The sequence below is a fragment of the Leptopilina heterotoma genome, unplaced genomic scaffold (genome assembly GCF_015476425.1).
Source record: "Leptopilina heterotoma isolate Lh14 unplaced genomic scaffold, ASM1547642v1 Lhet_60, whole genome shotgun sequence".
Classification (NCBI taxonomy): domain Eukaryota; kingdom Metazoa; phylum Arthropoda; class Insecta; order Hymenoptera; family Figitidae; genus Leptopilina; species Leptopilina heterotoma.
In genome coordinates this window covers 2,844,457-2,862,454 of record NW_025111138.1, presented here as the reverse complement: position 1 = coordinate 2,862,454, position 17,998 = coordinate 2,844,457, and the positions used below count along the sequence as shown (strand labels likewise).

At 25.2% G+C, this 17,998-nt stretch overlaps 1 long non-coding RNA gene across 1 annotated transcript in view; it reads left to right on the top strand.

Annotated features, from left to right (window-relative positions):
- Positions 1 to 16,924, top strand: part of LOC122509302 — a 40,601-nt gene extending 23,677 nt beyond the window's left edge. Inside the window, exons 6-8 of the long non-coding RNA XR_006302342.1 lie at positions 9,084 to 9,318; positions 15,761 to 15,853; positions 16,609 to 16,924. This is a non-coding gene — a long non-coding RNA (uncharacterized LOC122509302). The remainder of the gene's footprint in view (positions 1 to 9,083; positions 9,319 to 15,760; positions 15,854 to 16,608) is intronic.
- Positions 16,925 to 17,998: the final 1,074 nt, after the last annotated feature.

Genomic DNA, 17,998 nt, shown 5'->3' with positions numbered 1-17,998 from the left:
CAGTAAATAGTAATTATTCTGTTAGAATAGAATATTTTTTATTTTTTATATTGTCGCTTAAAAATGAATATCCAGAAATTAGAACAATTATCCAAATATTGACCTAATTTCTGCAAAAACTGATTTTAAAACCCAAAAGTTAACTTTTATTGTTTATATAAGTTCAAAAATAGAAAACAGAATTCAGATGTAGTGCTTTTAGAGTTTGTTTTTACAATGATTCGTGTATCAACAGACATGATTTTTTATAATTTAATTGTTAAAACGTGTCGTTTGGGTTATTATTTAAATTTTTGAACCCCATTTCAAGAATAAGTTATTTTTACTAAAATTACAGTAAAATTAGTTTCTCTTATTTGCATATATGGAAATTGCAGAAATAAGAGACGAGAAATTTAGTAAACACGCTATTGATGGTGGAAGAGTGGTTGAACACAAAACACGAAAACTTTTTCTACTTTGTAAAAACTTTGTGACATTGATTACACTTTGTGTGTACACACAAAGAAAGATTAGTCGCGTTTAAAAAACTTGAGATTAAATTATACTCAGGGTAAATTCTTTAATACCTTTCTGAAGATAATTTTTCGTTCCGAATTCGTGAAAAAAAACTAAATAATTTACAGAAGGAATTATAACCGACATTAGTGACTATATATTCTTTTGCATTTTATATATGTTAATTGCGAGATTTGTCCGTTAGTTTAAAATGTGATATAGAAAAAAGATAAATTGCCAACGAAAAAGGCGCTATGTGCGCGCCCTTAAATGTAAACTTTTAAAATACATATAATTAATTTGAAAAATATTCACATTTAGTTTGATCGCGATTAATAAATCAACTCCATGTTACATTCTTCAGGAAAAGATAATTATTGAAAGCTTAATGAAGCCCTTGTACTAATTAATCTTTGCTTTACACCTGCGTCCGCGCATATAAGCGAATTTATTTTCTTCTTTTGGTTTCTCAAATGTATAACAAATGAGATTTTTGTTGCTCAATTTGTTGAGGATAAATTTGGTGTTTATAAAATTTGTCCTTCTTACAAATTTGTGTCTGTAGAAGTATTTATCTTTTATATAGATTTGTATATGTGAAAGTATTTATCATAATACTTACAATTAGTTTTTCTAAGGATATCAAATTGAAACAAAAAAATTATCAAAATAGTTGCGAAGCAAACTCTCAATTTGATATCCTTAGAAAAATTGTGCGTATATAATTTATAACTTAGTAGACATTAGCAAACATTTCCTGACGATTTTATAATTTAGAAACAGTTGTAATTTATAATTTTGTACGTTTGTATTTATTTATACACTATAAGGTTTTGTAACGGTGCGTATTATAAATACGTGTTTACGAAAAATTAATTTTACGGTAATATTCAAAAGCGTAACGGCGTGCATACACGCGCGTAATCGAATTTATCCGATCTGACGGTTATCGATTGGATCGCTGCACAAATTGGCCTCTGTAATAACAAACCTGCTGCTTACCCCAGGCCGGTTTTTAAAAGATCGCGTATACTGTTCATCAGCCTGCAGTGTGTTAATCGTTCGCGCCATCAAAGACTGACTAATTCACAGTGACGTCGATGTTAGCTAAAGAGTCTGATTAAAGGCCGGACTACGAGCAAGATCGATCGATCAAGTCGCTACCTCTGCAAAAATAATGCCATTATATTCTTCCAATCATCGAACAAATTTTAAAGTTCATTATTCTTCCCCTTGATTGAATTTTTGGGAAAACTTTATTAATTTCATCGGCAACGCTCTGATGGAGAATATGATCCTGCTCCTCTCTCTCTCTCTTCTTATTTTTCTTTTTCTTCTGTTTTAAAGAAAGGTTCTTAAAGAAGCAAAATCAGTTGATTAAAAATTGAAATGGTTTTTCCTGTCTAGGAACCCTTTTCACCATTTTCACTTTTTCCCTGACGACCCTAAAAATATTCTGATTCACTTTTAAAATGATAAGATACTAGAAAAAATGTTCTGTTACATTTGTTTACAGATTTCTTTAATTGTAAAATTACACAAAAACATCAAAAACTTTTTTTTAAGAAATATTGAATTATTATTATTTTTCTGTAGATATTAAAATTCTTCAAAACATTCAAATTCAAAACTTTTTTAAATTCAACAATTAATAAGCATATTATTACAAAACATGAAGAAGGCGATCACCTTTTTCATGTTTTGTAATAATTGAAATTACCATAAAATGTTTCAAAAAAAGTTAATTATTTACAAAAATCCTTCGCAAGAATTCAATTATTTTTACAAGCAGTAAAATTTCTCAAAAAAAATTCAATTATTTAAAAAAAATTTAATACAATTCGTTGCAATAATTCAATTATTTTCGTAAATAATAAATCGATTATTCCGTAATTAATTTTTAAATCAAGTTTTATCAGAAAATTGGAGAAGAATTCAATTATTTGAATTGAAAAATAAATAATCTATTGAATAATTAAATGTTTATTAAAATTGAATTCTCATAAAGAATTTTATCAACAAATTTTTAAATAATTCAATTATTTTAACAAATTTTAATGAAATTTCTAAGAATAATTATATTTTTTCGAGGAATTTGATTAAAATATTGTATCAAAAATAATTAAAATCCTGCGATGAGTTTTATTATTTATGAAAATAATTAAAATTTTGCCAAAAATTTTATTAAAATTTTTCTTAAATAATTGAATTTCGGAGATGAATTTTATTATTATTTATAAAGATAATTGAAATTTTGACAAGATTTTTTTCAACATTTGAACATAATTGAATTTTTGGAAAGAATTTTATAACTTTTGAAAATAATTGAATTCTTGAAAAGAACTTTGTTAAATTTAAAAAAAAATTGAATTCTTGCGACAAATTTTATAAAAATCTTTTTAAATAGTTAAAATTTTTCAATGAATTTTATGAAATTTTGTATTTTAAATAAATGAATTTGTATGAAAATTTCATTACTTATGAAAATAATTGAATTATTTCGAAGAAATTTATTAAAAATTGAATAATTGAATGCCTGTGAAATTTTGCCAAGAATTTTATAAAAATTTTTAAAAATAATTGAAATTCTATGAAGAATTTTATTATTAGAATTTTTATAACTTTTGAAAATAATTAAATTCTTCCAACGAATTTTATTCAAGTTTATATAAAAATAACTGAATTTCTGTGAACATTTTTTTATTTTTATAAATAATTAAATTCTTGCAAACGAATTTTATTTAAATTTATAAAAATAATTGAATTTCGGTGAAGAATTTTATTATTTATAAAAATAATGGAATTCTTGAAAAGAACTTCGTTAAATTAAAAAAAAAATTGAATTCTTGGGACGAATTTTATTAAAATTTTTTGAAAAATTTCATATGAAATTTTGTATTTTGAATAATTGAATTCCTGTGAAATTTTATAAAAATTTTTTAAAATAATTTAATTTCGATGGAAAATTTTATTATTTCTAAAATAATTGAAATTTTGACGAGAATTTTTAGAACTTTTGAAAATAATTGAATTTCTGGAATCTTTTGTAACTTTTTTAAAATTCAATTTTTTTAGTATTTTTAACTAAAATTCTTCTATAAATCTATTATTTATGAAAATTGTAAAAATTATTTATTAAATATAATTTATAAGTCATTATTTTATGATAATTCTTGAAAAATTAAGTTATTTAAAATGAAATTTTTGTCAGTAATAGAAAAAATTGAAGGTTTTGTATTAAAATTCGTGGTAATTTCATAGTTTACGAGGCAAACAAAAAATACATCAAAATTCAGAGCTTTCTCATGAATTTTAAAAATTCAATTTTTTCCAGTACAATTACTAAAAATCCCTGACTTTTCCCTGAATTCCCTGGCCTGTGGCAACCCTGAAATTGTCCTTTATATAGGACATTTGTATTATATATAGGACAAAAATATTATAAATATTTTCTACTAAATAATCCTTTATTGTTATGCACAATAAACCTCGCTGTTCTTTTATTCTCATTTTCCTTATAAAAGACGTTCTGAATATGGTTCATAAGTACACCTTGAACTGAATATTATTTAAAGAAAATAAAAGTCATTCATAAAATGGGATCAACTTACAAATTGTATAAATATACTCGAGAGTAAATATATATATATATATACACACAAAGTCCTTGAGATATACGATTTTACGAGAGGCTTTAAAAATGTATATAAAAAAAAGAGAAGAAATGAAAAGAAATGACGGCGGAAAGGAGATGTGATAGGGAGAGACAGAAATCAAAATGAAAGAACGAAACTTATACTCTTGGACATTGGCGCATTATTTGTCAGCTTATGGGAGTGGAAGGTATAAAGGGGCGAATTATAAGAATTTACGATATCTCACTTTCACCAAGGCTCACATCTCTCGATGCTGCGCGCGTAAAACTTAGCAGCACCTACCGCACTGGTGATCGCGCGCATCCAAGTGTGTGCGTTCTCTGCGTCCCATGCAACACGTTTTTTACATTCCACCTACTATTTAGTGCCAGGCCAGCGTCATTAACAAATTATTCGTGGAAAAAAATTATTCTCGGAACAACATTCTATACCCACATAGTCTCACTCTACACCACCGTTAATGGGATTCCTTTTTAAAAACAGAGCGACGGCCTTGCCTTATGGCGCCTAAATTATATTGAAGCAACTCTGGTTATTATGTACTTGGGTTACCATCTTCTTATATTTATGTACATTATATCTTAAAGTTGAATTTTTCATTTATATTTCAGTACATAAAAAACTGAACAAGTTATTCTTTTGGATTTTATATACTGGAGAAGATAGATTTCAACTTCCAGTGGGATTCACGAACAGTTGCAAACTTCTCGAGTTGAAAAGTAACCTTTTGGTCGAAGATTAGCATCAAAAACTATTGTTTCGGATTCTTTTTTCTCCTAGGGACTTAAAAAATTATTAAGGTACTTTCCTGCTTAAAGCCTTTGAAGAAATTGTTCGATTTTTTTCAATTTTGTGAAAACAAAATGTTTTTCGACGCTAACTTCAGGGGTCTTAATGTTTATGTCCCTAAAGTTAGCGTCGACGCTCGCCGAAAACTATTGTTTCGAATTTTTCCCCTAGGGACTTAAAAATTTATCAAATTAATTTTTTTAGTAATAAATTGTCGGATGATTTTAGATCGAAGTAATTTTCAAGAATTGTTTAATTATTGACAGAATTTGAACGAAAATTTGTATAATCAGTATAAAGGAATAGTAGTACTCTTTTATGTTATAGGGTAATTATTTCTCAATTATTTTACATTTGAAGCTCCGGATCCTGAAAGGGCACTTTTACCATTTAAAATCAATGCTGAAAGTGCCCTTTTAAGATCCGGAGCCTCATTTATGAGTATTTTATAAGTTTGAATTGCACAGGTTGTATACCTACCTATACTTATTGCTTTATTTTAGAATAAATTTATCGAATTATATGAGTTGTGCAAAAAAGGAATGAATTCGATTCACTGAATATTGAATGTCGACAAGGATAGTAACCGCAGTTGGGGGTGAAACGTTCAATTTTTGGGATTTAATCCGGTACAAAATGCGAACTCCCTCTGACGGCGCCCTGAGGTGATATAGTATATCTCTCAGTGGGTGACCTCCCGCGCCGATATTTTCCAATATGCACCTCCTTCTCGTCCTGTGGACCAGTGCAATTCAAAACTTATAAAATACTCATATACAATACAAAAAGTAAATTTGCAAAAAGTTATTATCGATTCTCAATAATGAAATTGTCAAATTATTTTCTTTTTAAAGAAAGATCAAAATGATTTGAGCAAATTTTCTTCTTCTTCTTCTACTTCTTGTTTCTTAAATGGATTCAGGTCAACTGCAGGAACAACAAATTTGCTTTAACACAGTATTTAATACAAAAAATGTATCAAACGAGTTGCGTTTACAATTTTCATAAATAGATGAACTTCAAAAGGTTTTAATTTGAAATTTTGTAAAATTTCAATATTAAATATATTATAATTAAATAATAAAAATTTCACAGGAATTTTCTATATTACACTCGAACTCCGTTTTAGTGAACTGTCAGGGGGAGTCGTTCGTTAAGGCGAACAATACCTTAACAATACCTTTAATGAGGTAAGACATAAAGAAAAGCGTAAATCACAACCCAAAAATTTCGCTAAAGCGGTGTCCGCTAAACCGGCGTTCCAGTGTATTAACAAATTTTTTTTATAAATTTCTTTGCAATAATTCAATTATTTTCATATATAATCAAATTTTTTTACAAACATTCAATTATTTTCATAAATAATAATCAAATTCTTTATAGGTTTTCAATCATTTTTATAAATAACAAAACTTATCGCAGAATTTCAATTATTTTTAATACAACTTCGATGGAATTTCTCAAAAAAATGTAATTATTCTTAAAAATTTTATTAAATTTCACCAAAGAAATTCAAATATTTTAAAAAGCTTTCATATAATTCATTTATTAGAATCTAAGTATTATTGTTAATACATTTTTAATTAAATTACTAGAAAGAATTAAATTATTTTCAAAAATTTTAATGAAATTCTTTTTAACAATTCAATTTTTTTCAAAATAATTTAAATAAAATTCTTTGTATAGATATTTAATGAATTTCAATAGTTTATTAAAATTCAATTATTTTCAATATCTATACTATTTCAATAAAATTTCACAAAAGAATTGAATTATTTAAAAAGAAATATTAAAATTCGTCTTAAGAATTCAATTATTTTTAAAAGTAATAAAATTTTTCGAAGAAATTTAATTATAGTCAAAAGTTTAAAAAAAAGTCTCTTCAAAATTTCAATTATCTTTATAAATAATAAAATTTTTCTCCAAAAATCAATTATTTTCAAAAACTTTTCTCAATCCAATAAAATTTTTTTTACAGATATTCAATTATTTTTAATACAATTTTAATCTAATTTCTCGAAAAATAAAATTATTCTTAAAAATTTTATTGAAATTCGACAAAAGAATTTCAATTACCTATTTAAAAATTTGTTGACAAAATTCTTTATGAGAGTTCAATTTTAAAAAACATTCAATTCTTAAATAAATTATTTATTTTTGTATTTAAATAATTGAATTCTCGTAGAATTTTCTAATAAAAATTGATTTAAATATGAATTTCAGTTAAAATTTTAGATAATAATAATTGAATATTAAACTTTCTAAATTTGAATTAGTAAAAATGTTTTCTAATTTGAATTATTTACTGACTTTTTGCTTTTGAATTAGCAGATTTTACTAATAAATAGTCGTTTTTACCAGTTTAATAGTAAAATTTACTAATTAAAAAGTAAAAAGTCTAATTCCAATTAGTAAATATTTTTACTAATTCAAATTTATAGAGAAAGTATTATAGCGTCAATTTTTAGAAATAATTGAATTTTGAAAAGGTTTCAAATTTTAATCTTTGAAAGTTTGAATTTTTTATACTTTTAGCTGAAAATTGTGTAGATTTAATTTTTTTGAAAAAGTTAAAGGAACATTTTTGAAATTATTTGAAGTTTTTATATTCTAATATATATTTTATTGAAGAATTTCCGAATAATCCATAAAATTTCATAAAATTGAATTGTAAATAAAAGGATTTGAAAATTTTTAAAGAAATTTTTCAAAAATTATTAAAAATAATTGATTTAAAGAAGAGTTTTACGCGGAGAAAAATATAAAGTAATTTTTACTATACTTTTATAGTAAAAAATTTCTGGTAAAGCATTTCTGGTAATTTTTACTACTTTTGGAGTAAATTTTGCTACGTTCGAAGTAAATTTTATTGATTTTTACAAATATGTACTTTTCGAAAGTAGCAAAATTTACTCCAAAAATAGTCAAAATTGCCAGAAATGCTTTAATGGAAATTTTTTACTATAAAAGTAGTAATAAAAGTTACTTTATATTTTTCTCCGTGCAGTTAAAAATTTAGAAAATAATTGAATTGGAAAATAATGAAAATAATTTTTATGTGTAGTTAGAGTAACAATATTTTTATAATATAAAATAATGATTTTATCAGTCGGTCATCTTTAATTATTATAAAACATGAATTGCTTCGAGTCGAAGACTCGGAGTTATCGATTTCTTTATGTTTTATAACAATTTTTTATAAGTTGTTAATTTCAAAAAGGTTTCAATTTGAAGTTTCTGGAAATCTTAATTCTTATGGGAAAATAATAATGATTAAATATTTATATAAAAAATAAGTAATAGAACATTTTTCTGAGTAATAATTTTTAAACTGAATAAGAATATTCTTTAGAGTCAAGAAAAAGTAAGAATTGCATTGTGCATGCAACTTCTGAAAATTTTGCAAGACTTCCGCGTTTAGTGAAATCATAAATCAAAAGTACGTATATACTGAGATTTGTTGTTTTTTTTTTTTTTTTTTGAAGTTTTGATAGGGATACGGGGCTGGCACCTCTCGCAGTCGGTTGGCGTCGGATGAGTAACGCGAGAGAATACTATCCGTTACGAGTGACGACGTTTTTACGAGCGACTCGGATTGTAATTCAAATATTTATCCGTCGCGGCTCGTTTGGGACTAGTTTACATCTTACGGGAATTGGAGTGGGGTGAGGGAATGAGGGTTGCAGGAAGGGATTGCCACACGCTGCGTCAGACCCGTACGTCATCCCCGGGGTGCGAAATCCCGAAGAAGTCCCAGCGTCTTCTTCTCTCTTTCTTTCCTTCGCGAAATTGGTAATTGGGATTTTCGATGATCGATCTCTTCCCCTTTGCAAAGAAAAAGAAAAATAAATTGTTTTTTATTTACTTCCTTTTCTATGCTTTATATATATTATGCTATATTTATGCGTATATGTATTACGGAAGGTGAATGTCTGCCTACCAAAATTTATAAGTGACAATTCTTCGAATCTTCTCTCGATGTATAATTAATATGCGATGAAATTAATTACCCTGTCGGAAGAGTTGTGTACTGGGAAATTGGATATTAAAAATGTTAGTGGATATAGTTGTATATTGAATTGGACTCAATTTATTTGATATTATTTTTATTATAAATTTTGTTGTATTTTAATTTTACAGGGAGGCGACCGATCTAGGAGGACTATTCTAGGAAGATCAATCAAGTTTGACCAATCGGGATTTTGATCCGGGTCAAGTTTAACCGATCGGTAGGATTTCCGGATTTTCTTGTGTCTGGACTATTTGGGCACAAGTTCTGGACCATTTGGACTTCATGGACAATCAATTTAGGTGGACCATTCTAGAAGGATAATATCCGGAGGGACTATACAAGGAACATCAAATCAATGAATTGGTAAGTGGTTCAAATATTTTTAAGTATTTTGATTATACGGACCACGATACGGACCTTAGAAGTGTTAATGTATCTCGGACAGTAAATCTCTTTTACTTGCGATCATCAAAGTTAAGCAATCTTATAATACTAAACTTAGTAATTTGATGGATGATCGCCATTCGACTTTTGCTATATAGGTTCGTTTGGTATAAAGTTTATTATAAAATGAAAGTAAAATTTAAATGATTATAAAATATAAAAAAAACAAACGAGTACAAAATAAAAAAAGTACTTTTTGTAGAAATTTTACAACATTACAGAGCTCGAACTATAGGTCCGTAAATCCCGTAAAAGTCCGTAAATTTGCTTCAAGTCCGTAACAGTAAGTTTTTTTTAGAAAACGTCCGTAAAGTCCGTAGTTTGCTTGAAAAAGGATAAAAAGTTCATAAATTGTACGATTTAATTTGAAGAATTTTAGAGAAATTAGAAATGATTGCAGACATTCAATTATTTTTAAAAGTAAGAAAATTCTTCGCAAAAATATAATTATGTTCAAAAATTAAAAAAAATTCTCGTCAAAATTGCAATTATCTTTAGAAATAATAAAATTCTTCTGCGAAATTCAATTATTTTCAAAAATTTTACGCAGGCATTCAATTATTCAATCTTTAATAAATTTCTTCAAAATAATTCCATTATTTTCATAAGTAATAAAATTTTCACAGGAATTCAATTATTTAAAATACAAAATTACATAAAAATTTTCGAAAAATATCAATTATTTAAACAGATTTTTATAAAATTCGTCGCAAGAAATCAATTTTTTTTTTAATTTAACAAAGTTCTTTTCAAGAATTCAATTATTTTTATAAATAATAAAATTCTTCACAGAAATTCAATTATTTTTATAAACTTGAATAAAATTCGTTGCAAGAATCCAATTATTTATAAAAATAATAAAAATTTTCACAGGAATTCAATTATTTACAAATTTTTTATAAACACAATAATTCAATTATTTTCATAAATAAATACATAAATTTTTACAGGGATTCAATTATTTTCGTACATAATAAAATTCTTTTTAGGAACTCAATTATTTTCATAAATAATGAAACTCATTGCAGAATTTTAATTATTTTAAAAAAATTTTTAATCAAATTCCTTGAAAAATGTAATTATTTTTAAAAATTTAACTAAAATTCGTCAAAAGAATTCAATTATTTAAATATTTGTTGCTAAAATTCTTTATGAGAATTGAATTTTCAGAAACATTGAATTATTCAATAAATTATATATTTTTGTATTTAAATAATTAAATTCTCGTAGAATTTTCTAATAAAAAGTGATTAAAAATGAATTTCAGTTAAAAACAAATAAATTTGAAAATTCTTAAAAAACTTTTTGAAAAATTATTAAAAATGATGGATTTAAAGAAAAATTTTAATTAAAAACACTAAAAAAAATTTTAATTTTGGAGAGCTTACAAATTATTGCAGAAATTCAATTGTTTTCAAGAGTATTAAAATCCATCACAAAAATTTAATTATGTTCAAAAATAATAAAATTCTTCTTAAGAATTCAATTTTTTTCATAAATCATAAAATATCGCTGAATTTCAATTGTTTATAAAACAATTTTAATTGAATTTCTCGAAAAATATAATTATTCTTAAAAATTTTATTAAAATTCGTTGATAGAATTCAATTATTTGAAAATTTGTTGATAACGATTCTTTATTAGAATTGAATTTTAAGAAAAATTGATTATTTATTTTTGTCTTTAAATAATTGAACTCTAGTAGAATTTTCCAATTAAAAATGATTTTGAAATGAATTTCATTAAAAAATTTTTGCATAATAATTGAATACTAAAAGCAATATAGAGTAATAAAAATTTCACAGGAATTGGATTATTTATAGAAATTTTTTATAAACGCAATAATACAATTATTTTCATAAATAAATAAATTTTTACAGGGATTCAATTATTTTCGTACATAATAAAATTCTTTTTAGTAAGTCAATTATTTTCATAAATAATAAAACTCATTACAGAATTTCAATTATTTTTAATAAAATTTGAATCCAATTTCTTGAAAAATGTAATTATTCTTAAAATTTTAACTAAAATTCGTCAAAAGAATTCAATTATTTAAAAATTTATTGATAGAATTCTTTATGAGAATTGAATTTTAAGAAACATTGAATTATTCAATAAATTATTTATTTTTGTATTTAAATAATTGAATTCCATTAGAATTTTCTGATAAAAATTGATTTAAGAATGAATTTCATTAAAAGTTTGTTGCATAATAATTGAATATCAAAAGCAATATAGCGTAAATTTTTATAAATAATTTTTTGAAATTAATTTTTTTGAAAAAGTTGAATTGAATTTTTTTATATTATTTGAAGTTTTTAATTTTTAATATATATTTAATTGAAGAATTATTGAATAATTAAAATTCGTAAAATTAAATATTGTAAAAATTTGACAGATGCAATAACGATCGTGGCACTCGGACTGATCCCCCACTACAACGAGATAATGAAAAAATTATTTGAAAAATAAATGTTCTCGAAAGAGAAGAAAAAAATTACATAAAGCACAAGTTTTCTCAATATTATTTTCCTTAATTTTCACCAGTTTTTGCTTGGATTAGTTCGAGCGCCTCGTCCGTTATTGCATCTGTTCCTTCAATAATTGTCAGAGAACTTTTTCGAAAATTAATTGATTTTAAAAAGAATTTTAGTTAAAAATTCTTGAAAATAATAATTGAATTGAAGTGATGAAAATAATTTTGAAGAATAAGTACAATATTCTTATAATATAAAATGATGATTTTATAAATTTACCATCTTGAATTATTATAAAACATGAAGAAATCGATCTATGTCTTCATGTTTTATAATTATTAAGAAATTTAATTTTTAGTTTGAAGTAAAATGTTTTTTTATTTTACTCGAACTGGTTATATTTTTTTCAGTAATTGGTTCGTAAATGGTTCGCAATTTTCATTTTTGGTGCATATTTTTAATATAGTATTTTTACATAGTCCGTATTTTTAAATATACTTTTACTAGTTTGAGCCCTGACATTATAACCACCAGGCACAGGAAACACATTAAGTGTGTTACAGTATAGAGCAAAAACTGTATTCTTTTTGTGATAAAGTTGATTTATAAACATGCGTCTTCAAACACATCAGTCATAAGATTATAACTTTACGTACACGGAATTAACAGATCAATATAATTTTTTTTTTGTTTCGAGAGGAATGATAAATGTCCTTGTGTTTATGAAACATTTTGCATATTCGAGTAATGTTATTTCGTTTATTATAGTAAGTATAAGTATAGTGCGTGTAGTGAAATCGTAATATAAGAGGAGCAAAGATATTCTTCCTTTATATGTATACAAAGTTTGAAATGCAATTATGCATATGAGCTTACAAACATCATGAGATGTATAGTGTGGTAAAAAGTGAAATACAAACGTTTTTTTTTATAGTAAGCGCACTTTATGTGCGTATATTTAGAGTATATATCATGGATCCTCCATATAATCGCGCGCGGCGTTTACTTACATACCCGTGAGTTTATACTAAATAAAACTTTCCGCATAAAAGCGATGAGGCACCTGCGGCAGCTTTTTACATCGGCTCGCGTACCTCGTTATTTCTGTAAATTGCCATTAATTAGCCCGACTGTCGCTTTCGCCGCTTCTGCCGATGAGCCGCGCGCAGACACTGTGTGTAGGATTTCGATCGTTTTACTCTGCGACGATCGTTACAGCGATAACGTGATACATAAGACATTCGTTTTTTGGGCCCTTGAAATAATAAGACTTTTGCTCTCTTTTTTCTTCTTGAGGAATTTATTAAATAGTTTTTAGGGAATAATTCTATATACACCTCTCTTATGTATGATTGTGTTCAACTTTATGTTGAGATGTATACATATAGAGTTGTATAAATTGTATCGGATTTACTACTTTCTTATTCACCCTTGCTTCCGTCTGCGAGGGCACATACCAGACTTTCTTTTTGCGAACATAACAATTATCGTATCTGAGATGCTCGCGCTCGTGCGATGCAATTCAGTCTATAGAACTATATATATATATATATAAAGTGTATGGGGAAAAGAACCGTACATTTATATCTAAGGGCCGTAAAGAAACAGCTAAATGTAAAGTCATAACAATTAAGATCGTATGAAATAATCATGATTCGCAGCTGAGCGAATTTTTATATGTCGCACATATTTTCACCATTCGGAAAGATAACTTTTTTATTCTTCTTTTTTTATAAAGGATTTTGAGTCTTGTATAAATTAATATTAAAATATGTTTTATTTTGGTATCGATTGTCATCCCTTTTTTTATAGACGGTATTGCAGTTAACCGCTTGAATGACATAATTAACAGTTGAATGACTCAATTGCAATATGTACACTAAAAAAAATGCCTAAACAATTTGAGCATCCATTATACAGGGCTCGGATTGTGCGACTTTTTCGACTTTTTTTCGACTTTTCTAAGGAAATGTGACTTTTTTCGACTTTTTGTGAAAAAATGCGACTAATCGACTTTTTCGAGATTTTTTTTAGTAAAATGCGACTGAAATTTAAAAAATTTTTTAAATTTAAAGGAAAAAGTTTGAGTAAAAAAATGTCTGGTTACATTTATTTACAAATTTCTTTCAAATTCTTCAAAAGATTAAAATTCAAACCTTTTTGAAATTAAACAACTTATAAATATTTGTTATAAAACATGAAGAAATCGATCACTCCGAGTCTTCGACTCGGAGCAATCGATGTCTTCATGTTTTATAATATTTCAAAATGACTGAGTGATAAAATCATTATTTTATAATTATATTATAAAACTTTGTTAAAAAAAGAAATTTTTTTATTATTTTTTATGAAAATAATTGAATTATTGGGAATAAATTTATAAAACATTAGTAAGTAAATGAATTTTGCAGAAGAATTTTGATATTTATAAAAATAATTGAAATTTTGAGAAGACTTTAAAAAAAAATTTTGAAAATAATTTAATTTCTGCCAAGAATTTTCTTACTTTTGAAAATAATTGAATTTTGCAAAGAATTTTATCAGAACTTTTGAAAATAATTAAATTTCCGGTATGAATTTTATTATTTATGAAGATAATTAAAATTTTGACAAGAAATTTAAAAAAAATTTGAAAATAATAGAATTTCTAGGATGAATTTTATTACTTATAAATTTATATCTTATAATATCTAATAATATCTAATTTATTATCTTAAGATAATTGAAATTTTAAAGATAAATTTAAGAAAAATTGAAAATAATTAAATTTCCAGTATGAATTTTATTATTTATGAAGATAATTAAAATTTTGACGAGAAATTTAAAAAAGAAATTGAAATTAATTGAACTTCTAGGATGAATTTAATTATTTATAAAGATAATTGAAATTTTGACAAGAATTTTATTAAAGTTTTTGCAAATAATTGAATTTCAGAGAAGAATTTTATTATTTATAAGGATAGTTGAAATTTTGAACAGATTTTTTTAAAAATGTTTAAAAGTAATTGAATTTTACAGAAGAATTATGACATTTATAAAAATAATTGAAATTTTGAGAAGAATTTAAAAAAAAATTTTTAAATAATTAAATTTCTGACAAGAATTTTCTTACTTTTGAAAATAATTGAATTTTGCAAAGAATTTTATCAGAACTTTTGAAAATAATTAAATTTCCATGATGAATTTTATTACCTATACATAAAGTTTTGACGAAAAATTAAAAAAAATGTTTAATATAATTGAATTTCTGTGAAGAATTTTATTACAATTTTTTTTAAATAATTGAATTCCGGAGAACAATTTTATTGAAATTTTTTTTAAATAATTGAATTTCTGAGAAGAATTTTATTATTTATAAAAATAATTGACATTTTAAAGAGAATTTTTTGAAAAAATGTTAAAAATACCTAATTAAAATTTTGCTATGAATTTTATTTAATTTTTTAAAAATTTTATTTCGAATTGTTCGATATTAATGTATTTGTTGGCGAGAAATGTGATTTTTTTGCAATTTTGTCAATTTCGTGTTTTCCTTTTGTCGTTTTTTCTAAGATTTCATGCGACTTTTTTCCGACTTTTTCGGAAATTTTATACGACTTTTCGTGACTTTTGTTGAAAATTTATGCGACTAAAGCGACTTTTTTTGAGTCTTAAAGACGATCCGAGCCCTGATTATAGCATTAATGTTACTTTAACTAGGAATCTTGATTGTATTGACAAATTTAGTGCTGTAGTAACCAGGATTCCTAGTTAAAGTAACCAAAATTCTTAGATGGATGACTCTCGTAACTAGGAATTTTTTTCAGTGTAGTTAAATGACGTGAATTGTTTTTTCAATATAAAAATGTCAATATAAAAATTGTTTTTTCTGATTTATTTAGGTTTCTTTGAAGAAAGTTTCTTTTGCGGAGCTACTCCTGAGAGGGACATCGCGGGTGCATAATTTAACAACTGCAGAGCGTATAGTTCAGAATGTAAGTTGAATAATATTTTTCCCCTTTCTTGTACTTTAAAACTAAAATACTATTGTAATTTATTATTCTGTTATTAATTTCTGACGCGTTCCGAACAAAAGTTACCTGAAAATTTGAGGTTATGTTTGTAATTTTTGAAATGAATATAAACAAAGGTAGATCAACTCTCAATATGAACTGGTTTATGAACTGGTTTTTTTTACTGGTTTAAGTCTTCATTAGATCCAAAATATTCCATAAAAAACTGATTTTAATTTTAAATTAAACACAGAAACTTTTAATTAAGCGAAAAATAACACAAACAAAACCTTAAATAATTTTCTTCTTAGGTACTTTTTCCGGTACCTACCTCAAAAACTTTTATTTAATTATTAACTCATAAAGAAATCGATAGAATTTTTGATACTTGAGACAAAATAAATGAAAAAGTACACTACTTTAGTGTCTAAACAACACAATACTGTAAAAAATTTAGGGAGTTGACGGTCACTGGAGTTGGGAGTGAAATTTTTCGAGTTAAAAATCAACTCCAAAAGGGAGTTAATTATTAAATTAACTCACTTTTGGAGTTGATTCTTCTTTTTACTGTGTAATAATGAGATCATGAGAAGAAATTAAGAGTGTTAAAATATGACACTCACAGGTGAAAATTTGTTGCGTGTAATTTTAACACCAAATTTAGTGCTAAAATAACACTTTTTTTGTGTTTTAGAAAATAATTAATTATTTTGTATTTTTTTTTCTTCATTTTTCAGAAAGTGACAAATTAGAAGGACAATCAGATGGACAGAGGATGTGCGTAGAAGAAAAGTGACGCCATTAGAAATGCATTGGAGCCAGGGACCTTCCAGGGTTCGATCAGGATGATCGCAACGAAATATTGAGTCTTATTTTTTATTTGATTTTTATTATATTTACCCTTTCCTGTTTGTTTTGTTAATTTTTGAAAAAACAGGGAAGGAGTCGTAACAACATAGTGACACCATTGACAAATACATTATTTTCTAGTACTTTTTTTAAAAGTAAGTAAATTAATATATTTGTCAATGTTTTAACTGTTTAGTTATTATGTGTATGTCTTTTGTATTTTTTGCTCAGTATTTAATATTTTGCAATTATAGGTTTTATTTCTTTTTATTTGAAGTAAATTTAAATTAATATAATTTATAAATTTCAATTCTTTTTTTACAGTAATAATTAAAATGATTAAATGCTTTAATTAGATTAAAGCATTAAAAAAAAGAAAAGAAAAGCATTAAATGCTTTTAATTAGAAATTTTCAACATTTTTCTAAATTAAAATTTTTAAACGATTTTCCCATTAATGTTTATGTTTAACTGTTGAACCAATTAATTTCAATTTAAAAATTAGATTCTTTTTGATTAAATTAAAAAATTTTGATGTTTGTGATTAAAATTCAATTAGATTTTCAATTTATTCAAGTTTATTTATTAACATTTTTTGGAAATAATTTTGTTAGGGCATGTTTATTGTCTTGTTATGTTGTGTGTGTATTGTTAATTTTAAGTCATTTTGAGCTCAGGTGGCGGATGCGTCCCGGGACGTATGGGAGCCTAACGTGCCCCTTTATCCCTAGAGTAGGTCAATTTGCATCTGGGCGGAATGTGAGAGAATCGTGGAGTGTTTGTAAGATTCAAAATTAGGTTTGAAGGAAATAAAAATGGGGTTAGGTAGAAATAGCTTTTTTTCGGTATGAAAGAGATAATTCTTTTTCGATTAGTCTTTGCGGTAGGTAGGGAAATCGGGTTTTTTGTGTGAGCGGCTGGAGTGTTATAGCCGCAAGGTACCAGTGGTACCTGATACTGCTGCTGGTATAAGGAGTGCCTGTGAATTTATACTTTTCTTGAATTTTATCTTTTATTTCTGTGTCACTATGTTGTTTGAAATTTTGCATAATTTATAAATTTTTCAATTGTTTTTGCATCTTTTCAATTGCATTACTATATGTATTGCATATTTTTTGCTATAAATAAATAAGTTTTATTGTAATAAACCTTATTTATCATGATAAGTACGTTTGTTTACTTATATTATTTTATGTATTTTTATAATACTTAGGTTATTTTTGCTTTATGCGAATCCACGTGAAAAATTCTCGGGACCTTTTTTACGTGGAAATTCCCT